Consider the following 21,104-nt stretch of genomic DNA (forward strand, 5'->3'; position numbering starts at 1 on the left):
CTTTGCATTTCCAGAGATTGGCCAGGAAGGCTAGTCCTCACTGCGGCGACCATCTCCTCCCTTAGCGACTGCGATGTTAGTTTCAGGAGGCTAAAAATTCTGCACCCCAGCTGCAGAGAGGCACCCAGCATGTTGTATGGGTAGATTGAAGGCATGTGAACTTCGGAGTCCTTAGCGATTCTTAAGGACTTTCTAGATCAGGACATTTGCTATATGGACTCTAGCATCTGGAAAAACAGAAATAGAGGAAAGCGTGTTGGGAAGGCAACATGAAGAATTTAGGTACAACTTAAAGACTTTTCTCAACATTGACACAAGTTACCGAAGGAGTCTTACAGACTTTACATTAGGGTAGATTCACATCGAAGTTTGGAGCCAGTTCTGAGCTGGTTTGGAACCCGAAGGCAGAGAGAAAAGAAGATTAGAAAACCTCCCAACGTTCCTTCCAAAACCTAAGTTCTTTGTAGTCAGCAGATGAGCTTGGGCCAGGAGATGCCGGCGGTGTCTGGGTTATCTGAGTCCATGGTGTTGATGGCTCTGTGACAAAATAGGCTCTAATGACTGGTGTTGACCGTTGTTCCATTGTAAAGCTTTTTTCAGAAGGGTTCCTTTCTCTCATTCCACCCAGTCAGTCCTGAATAGTGCTTGATATGATACAGTGATTCTCAGGGAACTCAGATGGAGGAGAAAGGAGTAACTGGTACAAATGAAATTGAAACAGATGCCTGCTACCCAGGAAGACTTTGCGACTTGTCATTTAGAAAAACATTGTTACAAAGACATTTTAACTTCGGAATGCAGGGGGTGGGGGGGCGGAATATGATGTTGGATAAAAGCAGTGAGGAGTCAGCTCTCTTTGTTCAAGGATAGAAACTTTCTCCTGCAGTTGCTAATTGCCGAAACTTAATTTTACTGCATTAGAGTTACTTTGTTTGATGTACTTTGGCACTTTTAGTGAAGTAATATTTTTTTTTTCTTAACCAGTAACAATAGAGAGATATTATGTCTGTGTATTAGGATTGAGAGACCCTATATTGCTACAGTTCCCCTAAGGGAGGGCAGAGAAAGAGAGTAAAATATCTTGCCTCTGCGTGGAGAGCAAAGCTCCATTAAAATAGTTTTGAAATATAGATCCAGCATGGTACAATATCTAGTAAGATACTGGGCATATGTAGTTTTTAACAAAACCTTGTAGGTGCATTTATTTGTCTGCATTTTAAAATTATAATCACTGGACAGTTATTATCAATTTAAAAGTTGGCAGTTTTAACCAAGTTTGTATGCATGTGTTGTATTCTGATACATTTCTTATCTTTTAATTTACTGCATGTGGTACAATTGGTCTGAAATGTAAGGAATGATTTTCTTTAAAATAGTAGCGTTTGTTTGAGGCTACTATATATATTCTAACTAGAGTAAATTAGCAGGCATTGTTCAGGAAAAGCAAATAATCATTTGTGATGTTACTGTCTTCCTAAATGTTGGCAGATGTTTACCAACTTACCATTAAGTCATTTTTATTGCATCATTTACTGAATAAGTCTTTTTGACCACCTTGTGTTTTGAAGCAGGTTTATCCTTTCTCTAAAAATGGAAGGCAGACATGTTCTCTCAATATTATACTGAAATAAATGTTTTGGCATTGTCAGTATTTATAGCATTGGCAAAGTCTGTAGAAACACCAGGTAGAGTTTACTGATGTCCCTATTTCTGACCAGATGCTAATGTCAACATATGTCACGTTAATATCCATCAAGCCAGCTAATGTCCCAGGAGGAATGAACAATTAGAAAAATTAATTAGGAGATCTGCTTGATTAAAGTCATTAATGGTCATGAGTAAAACATTTGTATTGCCATAGGTATGTTGATTTTTGTACATTTTGGACTTAGAATAGTAATTCAGATTTAGTATTTACAAGTGCCACTGCCAGAAATCAATGTACAAGGTCCTCATTAAGCCACCAATAATTAACAGAAGTGTGAACCGAATCCAAATTTATTAATTGGTTACCCATTTTTTTCCTTTCATAGACAATAGCCAGTACAAAGCATAAATGTTTGCCATGAAATTTAATAGCAGTGAATATCAATAAGCCTTGGAAAAAAGTGTTGCACGTATATTTCTTTGAGTGAGAGATTACATTAGCCATGATGTCTTTACTCTTGTATTAATATTTAATTTCTTTAAAATGATTGTTTTCAAAGTGCAGCACTGTCAATATATTTAATAATTTGCTTGAGAAAGAGCATTTACATGAGTGCATTTATCTTCCTACACATCTGTCAATAATGCATTGTTCCAGAAATCTATTTTTATGTAGATGGAATTTTCATGTAAAAATTAACCTTTCTTATGATTCTAGTGTGAGATGAAAACCATCCTTGTTAATCTGATTTTTGCTTTCTCTTCATGAAATCATGAGATGTTTTTTTTTAGAAGTCAAAATATGATTAAGCTGAGTCATTTTTTTCTTTAAAAAATTATGAGAATAACATCTTTAGATGAAAATCCAATATTAATTCCCTTAAAACTTTTGTTTAAGCAGTACCTCTTGATTCTGGTATTTACAGAGCCAAGACTTACTGGTAGTTTTCTCATATGGGAATAGGAGGACATGCAAAGAAGAGCAGCAATACAATATTTGAACTAGAAGAAGCAAAAATGCATGTTGTGATATCCTCTGTTACTAAATGTTTCATAGTGTGTTTTTAGGTGAATCTGAAAACAGGATTGTTCTATAAATGGCTTTTATGGATAGGTCTCTTCAGGGTTTGGAATTCATGTAACTAAACTGAAATTACAAACTTCGTAGGATTAACCACAAGAACATACTCTGGAAAAATCAATGGCTGCATTGAGATTGTCCAGATACCCATGTTCCATGTCCCAAACCCTCTGTCACTGTGGACAGACACATTTGAAGCCACGGAAATTAGTATGTGACCCCAGCGCAGTCTCAGCACTGCTTGGCCATGTGTAGCTCTTACAACACTCGTCAGGGTGAGGTTTTGTTGTCATGTGAAAATTAAGACTCTTGGCAAGAGATAATAGTATTTTAAGACTATTGGAGCATCCTGTCATTTTAGCACATTTCAGTTGGAATGATTCTTCGGTAACCGTAAGTTTTATGGTCTGTTTTGGTTTCAATTAAGACTTGGACGTGACTTGCACGTAGTAGTAATTGCAACAGGTGGTATGTTTTGTGTTGTGTGATGTTTGCAGAAGACTTGCTTCCTGATGTTTAGAAATCACGACCACTGTGTAGATATTTTTCTGGAAATACAAAATGTGACTGTAAAAACAAGCTGCTTCTCTTTACCTCCGTGGTTCATTTTTTTCAGAAAAGACGTGCAGACCATTTGCAGGACCTCTTGGCTCTTAATACATTTTTTGTTTTTCTATCTTAACTGTCAATTTAGGGTAAAAATAATTGGTTCAAATTGTTTTCTACTAACACAGCTTTCTCTCTGGAATGGAAGGTCTGGCAAGGCGTGGTTAGTCCTCCTGATGTGGGCGATGCTGTTTGTTTCATCCTACTGGTAGATTAGTCTTACAAACTTTTTGCCAAACCAAATTTGGTACAAAGTTTCAAATTAGAAATAAATAGTCCCTCTCAACTTTCAGCATCATTTACATACTGGCGGTCCCTTCTTTTACCTACCCAGAACTATTCCAGACAGGAACCAAGCTGTCTTGGAAAATGAAAATGCCCAGTAGCTAACAGGAGAAACTCTTTTTTTCCACGTATTCTCCTAACCACGCCTCAATGACTTTTTCTCTCCTCTCATTCACTGCTCTTGGCTCAGATATCTTTTAAATCACACAACCTCTTTAATCCCTCTTCTTAGTTTCTCTTTCCTAATACCTCCAGAAAATCTATTTCCTCTTTTACATTTTGATACAAACAGTGGCCCAACTCATGGCTGATAGGTATTCAGAGTGGGAATAGTGTGATATCTGTTATGAAAGGAGCCGAGTGCTGTACATTTTAAAGTGGGTTATATGGATAAAACCCTGGACTGGAAGACCCTACAGCCCTTAAAAATGATCTGAAGCCCCCTTCACAATATCCATAAATGTCTCCACTAATATGAAAGATGAATAATAATTGTAATTTGTTCATAGTAAATAACTTATTTCTTTTTAATTGTATATTATGCCAATGATAATTCATCATGGTGGGTTTTGTTTTTGTTTTTGTTTAGCATTTTTGTTGCAGATATACAGAATTTTAGCCCATGATGGGTCCAGTGGATGTTCATGGGCTAGCCTTAATATCTAATTACTGTTTATATGGTGGCTTGGTTGAAGGAACTTACATTTTGAGTTCTAAAAAACTGACTTAAAAGGCAGATTTGCAAACACCACCCTTCTTTTTAGGCTGGAAACAACATGTGTGTATTCATTCACGTGAGACATTTTTGTGGACTGTCTACTATCTTCGAGGCACTGTTCTTAGGGCAGGAGATACAATGGTGAACAAAATGGACAAGGTTTCTGCTTTGTAGAGCAGATATTTAGTGAGGGAAGGTTAATACAAAACAAGTAAATAAATGGAGAAGATGTCAGACAGTGGTAAATGCAGTGAAAGGCATATAACAGGGTGAAGTGCTTGAGAATGTTCTGGAGGACAGTGATGTGACTTTCAAAAAGTTTTTCAGAGAAGGTCTCCCTAAGAAGGTGTCCTTCCAACATAGAACGGTGACAGGAGCCATGCAGAGAAGCCTGGGGAAGGAGCATTGAGGCCAAGGGGCCCACATGCACATGCGCCCTTGGGGAGCAGGCGCAGTCTGTTTGGGTACCAGAGAGCAGTCCAGTGTGGCTAGGTCCTGGCCCACTTAGGTCAGCTTTGCTAGTCATGGCAAAGGATTTGGGTTTTATTCTAAAAATGCCATGAAGCAAATGGAGGATTTAACACCAAAGTGTGGCAGTATTTATCTTTGAATACACAGTCTGCCATGTGAAGACGGGACAAAACTACGGCTGGAATGGACACAGAGGAACCACATAGAAGACTGTTATTTAACAGTAGCCCAGGTAAGAACTGATAGAGATTTGGTGTAGGGGGTGACAGTAAGCAAAGAAGAGATGTAGAAAGATTCAGAATATCAAATTGTGAAAAGCTTTTTGAAGTTCTACAAATATAGGAAAATACAAAGAAGAAAAGAACAGCTCTCTGTAGTTCTCACCATCCAAAGTAATATCTTGGCATTTTTTAAAGAAAAATAATCCCACATTATTTTTGATATTTGATATGTGATTATAAGACATAATTCAAGTGATGCACATAATAAAAATATTAAAATTTTTTAAATTACTCTAAACCCCACCACCCAGAAATAATCATCTTTAACATTAGACTAATATCATTTAAAGCATCTTTCTATGCATACATACAAACGGATTGATAAATGGATGCATGAGTAGAAAGAAATGCTTTTGTAGTAATGGCAACAATGGGATCATACCAGAAACACTATTTTTAAATAGAAAATACTAAAGTTTGTTTTCTTATACTTAACAGCATAAAAAAATGGAAGTAAGAAAAGCTAAATAATTGTTGAACTTCAAACAAAGTTATTACCACAAGTTAAACTCCTTACCACAAGTTATTTCCTAAACGATCTCCCATTATGGTTAAGAGAAATGCTTATGATTAATGGTTATTAAATCCTGTCATGGTTAAGAGAAATGAAAAATGTTAAGAGGTTTGAGCAGGAGTGGATTCCTCTTTAAGAAAATAGAGTATATTTCACAGACACGTGATCATGTGAATGCTCTGCTGTGACCCTTCCCAAGGCCTGGGAAAAAACAAATCACCCATGTAGGTGAAGGGTCTTGAAACTTAAGTAGCTTTACAATAAATCTGCCTCAGGGCTGGAAGCATTGTGTTTTTTAAACTACACATTCTAATTTTAAGTACATTATTGCCCATCTCTTCTCTCAGCTAATAATTTTAATTAATTTGTATTGATCATGTTATAACACTTGCTATTCTATAATCATAAAATCATAATTTCTAAGCTTATTTTATATGAATTTTTCTAGTTAAATAGACCCAATGTTTCCCAGTCCTTTAGTATAGCTGCTCCATTTCTAAATGAGTTCTTTGAGTCATCTCTTAACTGCCTAGATGTCATTGTCAATTGCTTTTTGTTCTTACTTATTTCAAAAAAGGCTTGTAGCTACTGTACTTCTGAGAGTTTTGTTTTTTGTTGTTTCTTTCCTGATATTTCAGGGTGTCTTTCTGTTACTTCTATAACTGAGCAACATTGAGGCTGAGTATAATATCCTTGTGTTATGCTCTCTTTCCCTTAGAGTTTTGCAACTGTTTCTCCATTGTCGAGTGGCATTCATTACTACTGTGAAATCTGAAGCCACCCTTTGTAAGTGTTTGCTTTTCCTGCCTGAATCCCAAAGAATTCTTTCTTTGTCCTCAGAGCTCAGTAGCATAGCTAGGCTATGTCTTGTTGAATGTTCTATGTTATCCTTATTTTGGATCATCTTTGTCTGTCTTCCACATCTATTAATTTTTTTATATAGTCTTTTGTCATTTTCACCTGCATTCACAGTGAATTACCTCAGTCCTTTCCTCTGGGTTAGTAGTTCAATTTTTTTATAAGTGTCTGCTGTTTTCTTGACATTTCTATTAATAATCTATTGATTGATTCTAAAATAATGTTCTCTGGCACTTGAATAGTTTTGTTAGGTCCACAGTCTCTCTTTGCATCTCATTCATTTGTTTCATTATTCTCTCTTTATCGTCAGCCTTTGCTGAAATCGTTCCTCTGTAATAGGAAGTTTGTGTGAGGAAGTCCTTCTTTTTGTTTGGGTGAATTTCTGCTAGATTTACTTCCTATGCTCTGACCCCTGCGTTCTGTATTCTTCCCTTCCCTCCTCCCCTCCCATCCTTCCTATCTCCCTGCTTCCTTTTCTCCTCTCCTTTTCTCTCCTTTCCTTCTTCCCTCCTTCTTTGCATATCTGCCATGCTGGCTTTTTTTCTCTCTTTCTTTCTTTCCATCTTGCTATTGCTTGGGGAGCTTTGCCCAGACACAGTGTAAGTAACTTCCTAAATCACTTCCCGCCTTCTGAGGGACCGGTTTGATTTTCCCCTTGAGCTATGGTTGATGGCCTGGACCTGTCCACCTTCTGAAGTGTGAAGAAGCTGCGTTTGTAAACAGACAAAGGTCTGTCTAGTCAAAGCTATGGTTTTTCCAGTGGTCATGTATGGATGTGAGAGTTGGACTATAAAGAAAGCTGAGCACAGAAGAATTGATGCTTTTGAACTGTGGTGTTGGAGAAGTCTCTTGAGAGTCCCTTGGACTGCAAGGAGATCCAACCAGTCCATCCTAAAGGAAATCAGTCCTGAATATTCATTGGAATGACTGATGCTGAAGCTGAAACTCCAATCCTTTGGCCACCTGATGCGAAGAACTGACTCACTGGAAAAGACCCTGATGCTGGGAAAGATTGAAGGTGGGAAGAGGAGGAGACGATGGAAGATGAGTTGGTTGGATGGCACCACTGGCTCAATGGACATGAATTTGAGTAAACTCCGGAAGTTGTGATGGACAGGGAGGCCTGGCATGCTGCAGACTTGCAAAGAGTGGGACACGACTGAGCAACTGAACTGAACTGGACTGAAGAAGTTGCCAAGGAGACAGAAATTGTAGAGAGAGGTAACTCACACCCTGTGCAGCCTTGATTGGGTTTCCGGGGCTTGGCCTTCTCAGGTTTTGCTGAATGTCCCTGTTATCAGCGTTCGTGTCACCAAACCGGGAGGGAATAGGTGGGAGATCCCAAGGACAGCCTTTGTATAGTTAACTAACGGGTTCTGTGTGAGCCGGCATCTACCCTGGAGGTAGCGTCAGACCACCGGATTCTTCGTCTCAGTGGGCACCCTGGAGCCTTCCGTTCCACGGAGTCAGCCCCTTCCGCCCTTTGCTTCGTTTCACGTTTCCATTACTCCTCAGTAGAGAAAGGAAGCAGACACAGATATTCACTGAGTATGTGTTTTCTCTACATTTAGAGTTCTTAGTGAGAATTCTCAGAGTCTTGTTGACTCACGTCTCTGGGGAGTGAGAACACGGCTGGAAATCAGGCAACACTGTGCCTCTTTATCCTGCTCCAGAATCTTCTGTTTCTTTCCTTGGCTGCCAGTATTGAAGCTTATTTATATTTGTTTATGTCTCTTTCCTCGATTGGTCACTGTTGGTATTTTTTTCTTACTATGTACTTTTTTTTTGCACATTCTGTTTGGTATTTAGGAAGGGAACTTCTGTGTGGAAGTTTAAATTTACCATCTTAAATCAGATTCTGGGGTCTATTTTGGAAACAGAATTTAGATGTTTTGCCGATGAATTAATTTGAAAGATTAAGGGACGGGAGGAGTTATGGATGATGCCTAAATTTTTGTTCTTAGCAACTGGGTGGGTGATGAACAGACTGGGCCCCTGGTGGGAGAAGGAATCAAAAGTTCTTTTAAGCTTTTTAAAAATCAAAGAAACTTGATATCCATGTGGAAATATGAAGCAAATGGTTGGATCTACAAGCCTGAAACTCGGGAAAGATGCTCATCATATAGGTGTGATACCTAAAAGCATGTGCCTGGATGAGATCGCCTAGGGAGAGAGAATATAAATATTAGGAGATGTATAAGGAATGTGTACTAATCAAGATGTGTGGGTGTGTGGACTTCTTCAGATTCAGTGTAAGCTCTTCTTAATCTAATGAATGTTTGAAATCTTTCAGTATAAATGTATCAGGTTAGTGTTTGGTATAAAGTGAGAAATGTAGATCAAGGATCATTTTGAAAGATGGGAAATTTTATACTTCTAGATCAACAACAAAATATTGCCTTTCAGAGATGCTTTAGACATGGTTTTTAGCTCTACATCAATTATCTATATTTGAGGATGATAAAGATTTGATTTTAAGCAAAGCTACGAATTATTAGTTTTGAAGACTCAGTTTTCTTCTGCTACAGAGACTTCCCTGGTGGCCCAGCAGCTAAGGCTCTGGGCTCCCAGCACAGGGAGGCTGGGTTCAATCCTTGGTTAGGGGACTAAATCCCACATGCCACAACTGAGAGTTTGTGTGCTATAGCCAGAGATCCTGCATGCCACAGCGACGACCAGGGACCCTGGGTGGCACAACTGAGACTCAATAAGTAAATAAATACATTTAAAAAATGAATCTACATAGATATTTTTATTTAATACATACATTTTACAATTAAAATACAGCTTTTTCTCATGGAAGATGTACATTGTACATTTTAAAGCACTGCTGTATTTGGAGGGAATGTGTTTAATGACAAGAATACTGTTTGGGAAATTAGGAAATAGATTCTAGATCCAACTCTGTCAGTAATAATGACAATAATAAAAAATAACAGTATCAGACATGTAATCCTTTCAGTGTGACAGGTGCTATTCAACACTTTACATATATTTACTTTTTTAAGAAGTTGTGTAGTCACACAGCTTTCAGCAACTTAATCTTCTCAGCTACGTTAGCCTCCTCATTTATAAAGCCAATCTTCCCTCTAGCTCTAAAATTCAGCATGATTTGTCTTCAGTTTTATCCAGAAACATAAAATGTTTCAGTGATCTTATTAACCAAAGCAAATGGAAATACTCTTTTGTCATTGAGGGAAGATGAATCATTATATAACAAAGGTTAACCAGGGAATTATGGAGATTTTGATAAACTAGGGTTGCACCCCAAACGTACCTCCCTTCATGCTTTTGCTCACACTCTACGTAAAAAATAAGGAATTTTTTTTTTTTTTTTTTTTTTTGCAGTATGGCAGTTACTTGCCCAGTTGCTAGGTAACAAGGCAGATCTCTATAGCTTTATCTGAATACACAGCAGATGATTTTTAGTGACAATTATTTATATCCAATATATTAAAGTAGGCTGTATTGATAATGATAAAACTATTGGTTTACCTACTGTACATTTGCAAGAAAGGGTGCAGTAATTCACAAAGCTAGTTTTGTTCTAATCTTTTTCAAAAGCGATTATTAATATTCGCCACTAAGAAAGATCAGTTGTCTAGCAAAGCAGCAATAGCTAGGTTGTTTATTTGAAATCCTTCCAGATGGCTGATCACAGTCAAAAGCACTGCCACACCTTTCTGGTTAATTATACTGTACGTTATGTGGAAAGGGTTGTTGTGTTCTTCTGTGGGGTCCATTCATATGTTGCCAAGTTTGAATTTTGTGAAAATTTATATTCCTCTTTATATCACTTGTCATTCGTCATTCTGTAATCATTCAGCAGATCTAGCTCTATGCTGAGAAGCAGCAGTTGATTTAGAAGTATTTAGAAGAATTCTTAGGTTAAAACAGTAACCAAAATTTACGGTTTTTTTGTCCTTTGGTCCAGAGCGGAGAAATCATAGCCGCACATCATCATTGTTACATAATCAGCAATGGTGTCTTGTTAGAGATCTTTTAACAAAAGTTATTTACCATTAAAGAAAAGATCTGAAATTTAAGTATCGTAACCAGTAAATTTCCGTAGTAAGGGAGGAAAAAATAACCTCTTTCCAGTCTTTGTGGGTTTTGTTCATAATATTTGGTCTTTCATTAGGTGGATTTATTTGCTTGAATGTTTCTTCATATCTGCCAGGAATCATGTGAAGTGTATGCTTATGCCAAATTCATTTTCCTCCCATCATTAATATTGGTAAATTTGGACCATTATTAGATAGAATTTATGGATTGAATTAGTAGTCACTTGTCACAGTCTTTTTAAACTAAAAGTCAAAAGGCTATTTTATACTGTCTTGGACAAAAAATATCTGTCCAGCATTGCACTTTTGTGATAGAGTGACTGTAATTAGTCTACCAGCTATGGGATAATTAGTATTATGGTACAATTTCCTTTATAGCATAAGAAATATCACAGTAGGTAATGTTGGGATTCAGGTTTGTTTTAAAAGATTTTGTTTATAGGATGGTGACATAAGAAAATTCTCAGAGAATATTTGTTCACAAGTTATTTTTTGATGACAGCAGAAAGAATGCGTTCTATAGAATCAGAAAACCCGGAGACAAAAAGGAGTTATTACCTGTCTGTTGGGAGAACTCAAGGTAACCCTGTCTTTACAAGTCAGCATACTGGGAAGCTAGTTTATGTAGAAAAGTAGTTTAACGTGGAAAATTACACTTTAATAATACCTACTAATTAAATGCCTTTATTCAGTAAAATAGAGTTCTCACTGCCTGCCAGCTATAAAAGCCTCCTGGAATGATTGATTACTCTGAATTTCTGTAGCCTTGAGTAAACCACAGGCAAGGCATATATTTTGTTGATTCTGGACGGAAGGTCTGAGCTATTTACAAGACGATTGAACAATAATTTATTTAACTCTGCACAGTGTTCAGTTATCACTGTGGCATTTAAATACCAAAAGTGAAATGGAAATCAGCCCTCTGGTTTTTTTCTCCACTTTCCATATTCACAATAGCATACAGATTTGCCTAGATTTTAGAAAACATGCTGTTATATAAACCATCATTTATACACTTATCAAAATTACATCATTTATGCAAAATTTTAAAAATCACTTCAGGCAGGGAGTCCAAGCAGGTATCTGTTTGCCATGTAACAGTATTTCTCTCATTGTAGAGAGAAACTTACTGCAAAACTTCATTAGGTTTTTTATCTTTCTCTTACTAATTTTGGAAAAAAGCAAAACTGTGTTTATACAGAACTTTTAGAAGCTTATCCATTTTGTTGAGCTAGGTAAACTTATGAATGCCTGTTAAATGTGATTTATTTTATATTCTTATTTTTGTTTTGCATGTTGTTACCAAACCCCAGGGCTTCCCAGGTGGCTCAGTGGTAAAGAATCGTCCTGCCAATGCAGGAAACACAGGAGATGCTGGTTCAATCCCTGTGTCGGAGAGATCCCCTGGAGGAGGAAATGGCAACCCACTCCAGCCAGCATTCTTGCCTGGACAAACCCCTGGACAGAGAAGCCTGGCGAGCTACAGTCCATGGGGTCACAAGGAGTCGGACACAAGTCAGGGACTGAGCACGCATACACACCACATCCCAGCTCCCTGTGACTGCTGCCTTCTTTTGTGTCTTATTTTAGACACGTTTTATTGGACTTTCTTCATCATCCTTTGTGTCTTTTGTAGTTAATGTTGCTAAATCATTTTAAATGATTTTAATGGAAATCTTTTTTCCCTCTCTCAATATTGGAGTCTGTCTCCTATAGAGAAACTAAATAATCCTAAATATGAGCTATTATTATCTCACTTTTAGGCTTCACTTTAAAAGGGGGTTCTGTGGCCATTGAAAGTAAAACTTATAGACTTGTCAGAAGGTCAGCATCCTAGGATATGAAAGCTGCATTCTGCAAAGCCTTGAAGATGGTTCTGTTTTGCATTGTTAACTTATATTTTACACTTTTAATTATTGTTTATCACACTGTGCAAAAAAGAAGAAAGCTGAATAATCTAGTGTTCAACTCCCTTTTTGTTTATCCAGGCATTATGGGAATTTTGGCTGAGAGTGAGACTAATACTGAATAATCATTTCAAAAGCAAGTGACATTTCTGATTTTAAAAAAATGATTCTAATTGTGTGTGTATGTGAATATGAAGATTCCAAGAGAATTGATTTTTCCAGTATTTGGGGTACCTGAAAACCTAAATATATTTATCCATACTATGTGGATTAATGATTATTTTTAAGCATTTAAAGATTACTTTTTGGGCCTTTCTCTCCAAACACCCTCAGAAAGTGTTTAAACAGTTTTCAACTAAGGTTTATCAAATGCCACAAAAAAAGGAGGGATAGGAATTGAAAAAAAAAAAAAAAGGAAGCAAGGAGGGAGAGGAACAGGAAGCAGGAGAAATACATACAATAAAATGAGTAAGCAAAAAAGTTAAATTTTTATTATGTGTCCACAGAATACCTGGTACAAATTGCTTCATTTCTTCGGAAGGATGGTGAGGAAGATGGGCTTGGGAGTGCTTGTGACTCCTCGAATTACAACTTACCTTCACCACTAATTGGCTGTATGTGCTTTGGGGAAATGACCAAACTGAACCTTTCTGAGCCTTATTTTCCTCATTTATAAAATGGTGATGATGTCTACCTTGCATCTCAGTTCTTATTCTAAGGACTAAGAGATTAGACAGACAGGTAGACAGATAGCCCTCTGATGCACAGCAGGTGCTGAATAAACCTCTGGCTCATATTTTTGATAGTTCTTTTATTTGTTACAGATATTTCTTTGTCCTTAGCCACCAAATATCAATTCAGCACCAACATTAGGACCATGAATGATGCTTTCAAATCAACAGATCTGTAAAATTTTAGTACGACAAGAACTTAAAGCCAAAGCAAACCCAGAGTAGCTGACTGTGGCCTCCAGTTGTTTTCTACATGGCCCCAGGGCCCCAGTCCCACAGGCAATGTGTGTAGTGAGATGCCAGTTCAGTTGATCTGCTTTGGTCTCTGCTTTTAAAGAAGCATAAAAATCAAGGCATGAAAAACTTTTTTTGTTGTTCAGGACTACTTAGATGTTGTAAGTCCCCATGTGTAAAAGATGGGAAAGCAACTTGCTCCCTGATTTATTGGCTTCGGCATCTTTTAATGAACCATCATGTCTCACAGGGGTGTGCTGGCCAACAGGAAAGTTGATTGAAGTGTATGTGTGTGTGTATAGCCAAAGCAATCTTGAAAAAGAACAGCTGATGGTATCATGGTCCCCGAGTTAAGAATATACTTCAAATCTACAGTAGTCAAAACAGTTTGGCACTGGCACCAGAAAAAGACACATAGGTCGATGGAACAGAATAGAGAGCTCAGAAATCAACCAACACACTTAGAGTCAGTGAAAAAGGAGGCAAGATTATGCAATGGAGAGAAGACAAGTCTCTTCAATAAGTGGTGCTAGGAATAGTAGACAGCTGCATGTAATAGAATGAAATTAGAACGTTTTCTCACACCATATACAAAAATAAACTCAAAATGGATTAAAGACCTAAATGTAAGACCTGAAACCATAAAACTCAAGAATAAAACATAGTCAGAACAGTCCTTGACATAAATCATATTTGCATGTCTCCCATGGCAAAGGAAGCAGAAGTGGGACCTAATTAAACTTAAAAGCTTTTGTATAGCAAAGGAAACCATCAATGAAACAAAAAAGACATCCTACTGAATGGGAGAAACTATTTGCAAATGATATGGTACATAAGGGGTTAATATCCAAAATATATAAATATCTCATACAACTCAGTATAAAAAAATAAACAAATCAATTTAAAAACGGGCAGGAGACTTGAATAGACATCAGAAGTTTTAGATAATAAGAGTCAGCTCCTTCTGGGCAGAATTTACAGTGATACTGCCCCATCTCTGAGATCTCTCTTTCCACAGCTCTTTAGTGTCAGGAGGGATTTGTTAGGCGGTAGGTAGAGTCTGCAACTTGATATCCTCATAGGTGTATATTGTTTAGCTACATACTGTTTTTATGAGCCGCCCAGACCCAAACTGGCCCCGTTAGATTGGCTGTATTGCTGTCCTGGTTAATTACCTCTCGTCTAATTGCATAATTTAGCTATATATGCATAGTGACCCGAAGGCTAGGTGCTTTTCTTTATTGTACAATTATTCTGAATAAGCTCACAGTGAAAGTAGAATTTAAATACCTGTTATAAAATACCACTTCTAAAAGGCTGTTTGGGGCTTTTTTTTTAACAGTACTTTGATGCATTTTTAAAGAAAACAGTCTAAAAATATCATATGATTTTTACCCGTACCCTAAAGTCATTAAATATTATTTTCTATGATTGCTCTTATGTTTGGTCTATTTAACTAAAAAGTTTGGTATCCCTATAGTTTCTAATTGTGGAGGTCTTCCTGCCCATTCTTAATCATTTCAGCTTATTCTAATGATGTTCCCTACTGTCAAGTGAATCATAAAAGTATAACCACTTTACCTTTTCAGGCTTTCGATAAGTGTTCTCTTCCATGTGAATTCAACAAATTCAATTTAACAGATAATTTATTGAGTTCTTTATCTGAGCTGAGCGTTATGCTAGAATCCCAGAATACGAAAATGTGTTAAGACATGCCATGTGGGGAAGGAACAGCACGTAAACAGACGGTCCATTCAATTACATGGTGGCTTACAAGGTGCGCTGGAGGCACAAAGGAGGCGTGTTCAGCTCCACCTGGAGAGTTCACGGAAGACTTCTCAGAGGAGGTGACGTTGAGATGAGACCAGGAAAGCCTAAGAAGAGGATGGGCACCTTAGGTAAAGAAAACAGCATGCATCAACGTGCAGAGGTGTCCACCACGTGGTACTTGGTGGGAATCACTAGTATGATGTGTTGTGTGGGTGGGTGTGAGCAAGAGAGAAGCAAGGAGGCTTCAGCCTTCCAGTGATGGGCAATCTCAAGGTGCGTTAAGCAGAGGTGTGATGTGACTACATTTGTAGTGGGGAAGAGTCACTTTGATATGATCTGCATTCCTCATCCTCTTTTGTTTAAATTTAAAGACCAGCTTCTCCTTCAGTTTTCATTAGAGTTTCTGCAAGGCTTGATCTAAACTCTGGCATTTTCCAGGCCAGGTGACATGAGGAAAGTTGAATTTAAGGGCTGCAGGCCAACAGGTGCCTACAATAGTTATCCCCTGGCTTGTTACAGCAGTGTTTAGGTTGCATTATCCTGTGGTTTTTTTGTGGGCTGTTTCTACGTCTTATACACTGCTCATGGAACCAGGGAGCTTTGGATCACAAGTCCAGATATGTCTTGATACTGGATTCGGCTCCCGGGTCTGTTGATGGTCTGGGTCCGTTCACTCAGCTGAGGGACCGCTGTGTGTCCTAGGCTGGGAGCACTGAGGAATAAGGCAGCTCCTGCCTCCCACTGTTTATTTGCAAACACATAGGCAATTCCAGTAGAGCGTGATAAATGCCGTAGTAGAGAAACTAAAGGAAGAGAAAGGAGAGGAGAAAGACCAGGAAGTTTTCCTGCGGGAGATGGCCTCTGCATCTCCTGAAAGAGGAGGCAAAGAAAACTTGACAGGGATGTCCAAGTGCCAGGCAAACGGACCAAAGGGCTGTTGAGAGTTGAAGCTTGTCAGGCCGGAGTGTGGAGAAGGAGGAGGGAGTTGATGAGAGAAGGGGCTAAGGAAGTCAGAGGGGACCGGAGCCTTCCAGGGCTGGACGAAGGGCCACTGGAGGGTTTTAAACAGGGAGAATGGACACGTCCAGCTTTGCAGAAGGATTGTTCTGAGAACAGAGAGAGCAGGCTGGAATGGGACAAGACGGACATGGGGCAGCTGCCCGTTTCCTCTGTACCTGTGCTCTGAGAGGCTGCCGATAAAAGTGATGAGAGCTGCAGCCAAGTTAGCGTCTGCGGGACTCAGAGAGCACCATGGGCCCAAAGCAGAGGCTAGGAGGCAGAGTTGCCAGAGGCTGGAGGCTCCGTGGACGTGGAGAGGAATAAGAGGGCCAAGATGAGGATGAAGGACAAGGGTCCGTAGTCCACGGATTTGCAGTTTTTTGGTGGGTGCCACTGTTGTGGATTTGAATGCCCCAGCCACAGTGGAGTCCTGTTACCCTTAATATGGCTTCTCCTCCTTGATTCATTTTTAAATTCTTGTTAAAAAAAACACTTCTCTTATAAGCCCTGCAAATTGTTTCCACCTCTTTAATCCCATTTTTCCTTCAAAGGCTGTGAAGAAGGTTAGACAAGTGTCAGCTTCCTCATTTTGTAGATACACGTCAGTTGTACCCAAAACCTCACCGGTAGCGTGGCGGAGTGGCGGTAGAATCTTTGCCTCTTTCTTGCTTCTAGACTGCATTGTCTGCTTTGAAGAAGCATCATTAGATTATGTACTCCTAACCAAAAGAATTCATTTTTTTGGTTTTCAGGAAATAGTCATCGATGAGCATCTAGAGCCAGATAATGTGTTTTTATCTGAAACTCATCTCTTTTAAATGTGTTGTCTGCTCACAGCGAGTCTAGTTGGGAATGGCTGACTTTTCCAGGGGGCTTACTATGTGCATTGTTGTTGTTGTTTAGTCACTAAGTTGTGTCCAACTCTTTGCAACCCCATGGACTGTAGCCTGCCAGGCTCCTCTGTCCATGGGATTTCCCAGGCAGGAATGCTGGAGCAGGTTGCCCTTTCCTTCTCCAGGGGATCTTCCTGACCCAGGTATCAAACCCACATCTCCTGCATTGTAGGTAGATTCTTTACCACTGAGCCACCCAAAAAGTCCATAGCATCAATTCGTTTAATCATCCTTTGGACTGGATACTAGCCTTAGGCACTTGTTAAGTGAGGAAACCAAGGCATGGAAATGTTAAGTAACCTTGAGCCAAGGTTTGCACCAGGCGTGGTGGCTTCGAAGCCTCTCACTTGGCTTCTGACAGATATGGGAACTGAAGAGCAGACAAGTCCAGGACACAATGATTATATTTCAGAACCTGCTGTTTGTTTAAGAAAATTTTTTTAACTTTAAAAAGAGATTTCTGGAAGCAGCAGCAGCAGACCTTCCTAGGGTGCCCAGGATCCTTTTAGACACCATCACGACTGCACTGGAGAAGGTTCACTTATCTAGAAATAGTTGCAGGCGAGCTGGGCCTCATTGAGGACCAGATAAAAAGCAAGAGAGCATCTCAGAGAGACTCCAGATGAGTCGTCCCTGCCCCCAGAATAGTTCATTTCAGTGATTTTTAGTAGTTTTGCTGCTAAACTTGAGGATTCAAACTCAAAACGGCAAAATCCAAAGATGAGTAAAATATCAGCCTTTTGGCACCTAAAAAAATTATTTTGGGGTGAACACCTAATGTGTCTTCATCATGCCATGGTGTAAGTCATTACTGGAGATTTTAAAATACTTTTCTAGGTACTTTTCAGAGAAGGCAATGGCACCCCACTCCAGTACTCTTACCTGGAAGATCCCATGGACAGAGGAACCTGGTGGGCTGCAGTCCATGGGGTCGCACAGAGTCAGACACGACTGAGCGACTCCCCTTTCACTTTTCACTTTCATGCATTGGAGAAGGAAATGGCCACCCACTCCAGTGTTCTTGTCTGGAGAATCCCAGGGACGGGGGAGCCTGGTGGGCTGCTGTCTGTGGGGTCGCACAGAGTCGGACACGACTGAAGCGACTTAGCAGCAGCAGCAGGTACTTTCCAGTGTTTTTAATTTCTGGTTTCTTTCTCCTTTTGCGTGTGCATTTTTGCAAATATGTTTCCAAGTGTGTTTACCTTCCTAAATATATAAATATACTTGCTAGCTTTCATTTTCCTCCATGGATTCAGATCATTTTAACTGTGTTTCTCATCCCTTTGTCCATTAAATCTCCGTGTTTCCTGTCTGCCACTCTCATCCTTCCTTTTTCACAGAGCAGAATATTCTGTCCACCCTAAACAGCAGGGACCGTGTGCCATCTCTCAAACACCTTCCTCCCAACGAGACTGATTGCACTGTATTGCTCCCCTTCTTTTATTATTTCCTCAGTCCCGGTTCAAGCCAAAGTCACTTCATTTTATGGAAGAAGTTGTATGAGATGTTCTTTCAAATGCTCTAATAAAATTCAGATATATCACATCTGCTCCATTCCCTTAAAGTAGTAATCTTGTAATTCCATCAGAAAAGCAATCAAATTTGGCATGCCTTTTTCTTTTTTCCTTCCTAAAGCGCAGCTTCTTATTACTTTTGGGTTTATTCCCTCTAGATGTTAACAGATTTTTTTATTACTCTCACAATATTGCAGACTTGCCCAATTATGATTTCCAGGGTCACTTTCATCGTTTGAAAATCAGGCTCTCTTTTCCTTTTGCCTCATTTCATGGTGCCTAAATGTGTGAATTCCTGTCGATTTTATGTATCTTACATCAACCAGAATCCACTCCAGTATTCTTGCCTGGGAAATCCCATGGACAGAGGAGCTTGGTGGGCTACACTCCGTAGGTCACAAAGAGTCGGGCGTGACTCTGCAACTAAACAACAATGACAACAATGTATTAATCAGATTCATCATTGATAGGTGATGGTGGGTAAAAGTGAGGCGAGGCAGGCAGAGGTTGAGTCCCTGCTGCCTGTTACCTGAGGCCACCTTCTCAAGCCACACCCGAGTCGTCTGACAGACTGCATCTCACCAGCCTGTCGTCCTCCGCCTGGTTCCCATGTACTCTGTTTTATAACCTTCTTCCCCCTCGCATGATCCGTTAGCATTCACTCATCTGCTGCTGCTGCCCGTTAGAAGAGAACTCAGGCAGCTCAGTTTTATCTCCTCGTTCCCCATTGTCTCGGGGCTCTGTGCATGGGTAAAGTGATTTTTACCTCCGGGGCCATGACTGTCATTTTTCAACTGCACATGGTATAGTCTCTGAGCTTCTTGAACTTAGTAAGGAGGGCATTGTTTTCAGGTTGGATGCTCCAGGGCCTGGTTCAGAACAAAAAGTGATTCTTTCCCTCCAGTGCTTGTGTAAACACGGCTCCCGCTGGGTGCAGCCCTTTTGGGTTGTGTTGCTCTGTCCCAAGCTCTCTGCTTCCACCTTTTTCAGTTTCTCATCCTGTTATTTACTTCACTGGTCATAAATTCATCAACAGGAACGTTTTGTCTCTAGCGTTAACTCCTTTTTTTTTTTTTCGCTTGATATCACTTTTCTTTCCTCAACAAATACAACTGTCCTTCTTACTGTATTGGGGATTTAATTACTCTAGGCTTATTCCAGGAGGAGTGGAGACCGTGTTATTTCATTTATTCCTTCACTTGTTCATTCATTCAACCAACATTTGATGAGCACCTTCTAGGTGTCAGATACTGGGTACAGAGGTGAGTCCCTCCTGTTCAGGCACTCACAGGATCTCAAAGGCGGCGGCAGGGGAAGCAGTCCTTACCTGGTGTCCTGGTTCTGTGACAGAGATGAATTGATGAGTGGAGCAGGGGCACCGCCTTGAGGAGATGAAAGCTCTGGAGGAGAATTGAATTATAGATCTGGGGGCATCTGGATAAGTTTTCTAGGCAGACAAGGGGGGAATGGCATTTCATAGGAAGGTATAGTCTCACAAGATGGTCCTCCCAACTTAGACCGATTCCTCCTTACAGATCTGCCCATCTTTGTATTATTGGCAGATCCAGAGGAGCCTGAAAGTCTGTGGGAAACATAGACACAGAGGCTGGAGGGAGAAATGTAAGTATTAGATTCATGTAATAGTTTGATAAGTTGCCATAACAAAATACTGCAGACTGGGTGACTTAAACAACAAATTTAAACGATCAAGATGAAGGTAGCGTCTTCACGTTTGGCTTCTTCTCAGGCCTCTGCTTTTGGCTTGCAGATGCCCATCTCTTCACGTGGTCGCCTCTCTGTGATGTCCGTGTCCTCATCTTCTCTTCTGATAATGAGGACATCAGTCTTGATGGATGAGAGCCCATCCTGGCCACCTCATTTTAACCTAGTTGCTTCTCCGAATACAGTCAGATTCAGAGGTACTGGGGGTTAGGGCTTCAGCGTAGGAATTGTTGAGGAGGGGACACGATTCATCCCCTGATCGTTTGGATCTACTCTTTGGTAGTCTTTGAACCAATGCCGTGGGCTTCCCAGTGGCACTAGTGGTGAAGAATCTGCCTGCCAATGCAGGAGACAGGAGAGAACAGGTTCAATCCCTGGGTGGGGAAGATCCCCTGGAGAAGGGGATGGCAACACACTCCAGTATTCTCACCAATAAAACCCCATGGACAGAGCCCACTGTAACCTGGTGGGCTGCAGGCCACGGGGTGTCAGAAAGTCAGACAGACAGAGGAATGAGCATGTACACACACAATGGCATCACTTCAGTCACTTAATTGAAAGGGTATATAATGAGTTGTTATCTGCTGAGCAAAGCTATTTAAATGTTTTAGATTTACCCTGAGTGTTACTATATATGTCCTCGCTGTCCCATGTAGCTCTGTTTAGAATTAAAATAGTATAGAAGTCATACCTCATTAAGTACTGGGTCCCTGAAGGCGCAGGACATGTGACTGTGAGTGAGTCCCTTCAGTCCTGCAGTGACAGCCACATCACATTCAGTAGAGCTGATAAAATGATTTGGCTTCAAA

General features: G+C 39.7%; 1 protein-coding gene across 15 annotated transcripts in view; it reads left to right on the forward strand.

The window, feature by feature from the left end:
• Nucleotides 1-21,104, forward strand: part of ANKS1B (ankyrin repeat and sterile alpha motif domain containing 1B) — a 1,085,637-nt gene that overhangs the window by 931,742 nt on the left and 132,791 nt on the right. The window lies entirely within an intron of this gene.

The sequence above is a fragment of the Dama dama genome, chromosome 22, assembly GCF_033118175.1.
Source record: "Dama dama isolate Ldn47 chromosome 22, ASM3311817v1, whole genome shotgun sequence".
In the NCBI taxonomy this organism is placed as follows: Eukaryota; Metazoa; Chordata; class Mammalia; order Artiodactyla; family Cervidae; genus Dama; species Dama dama.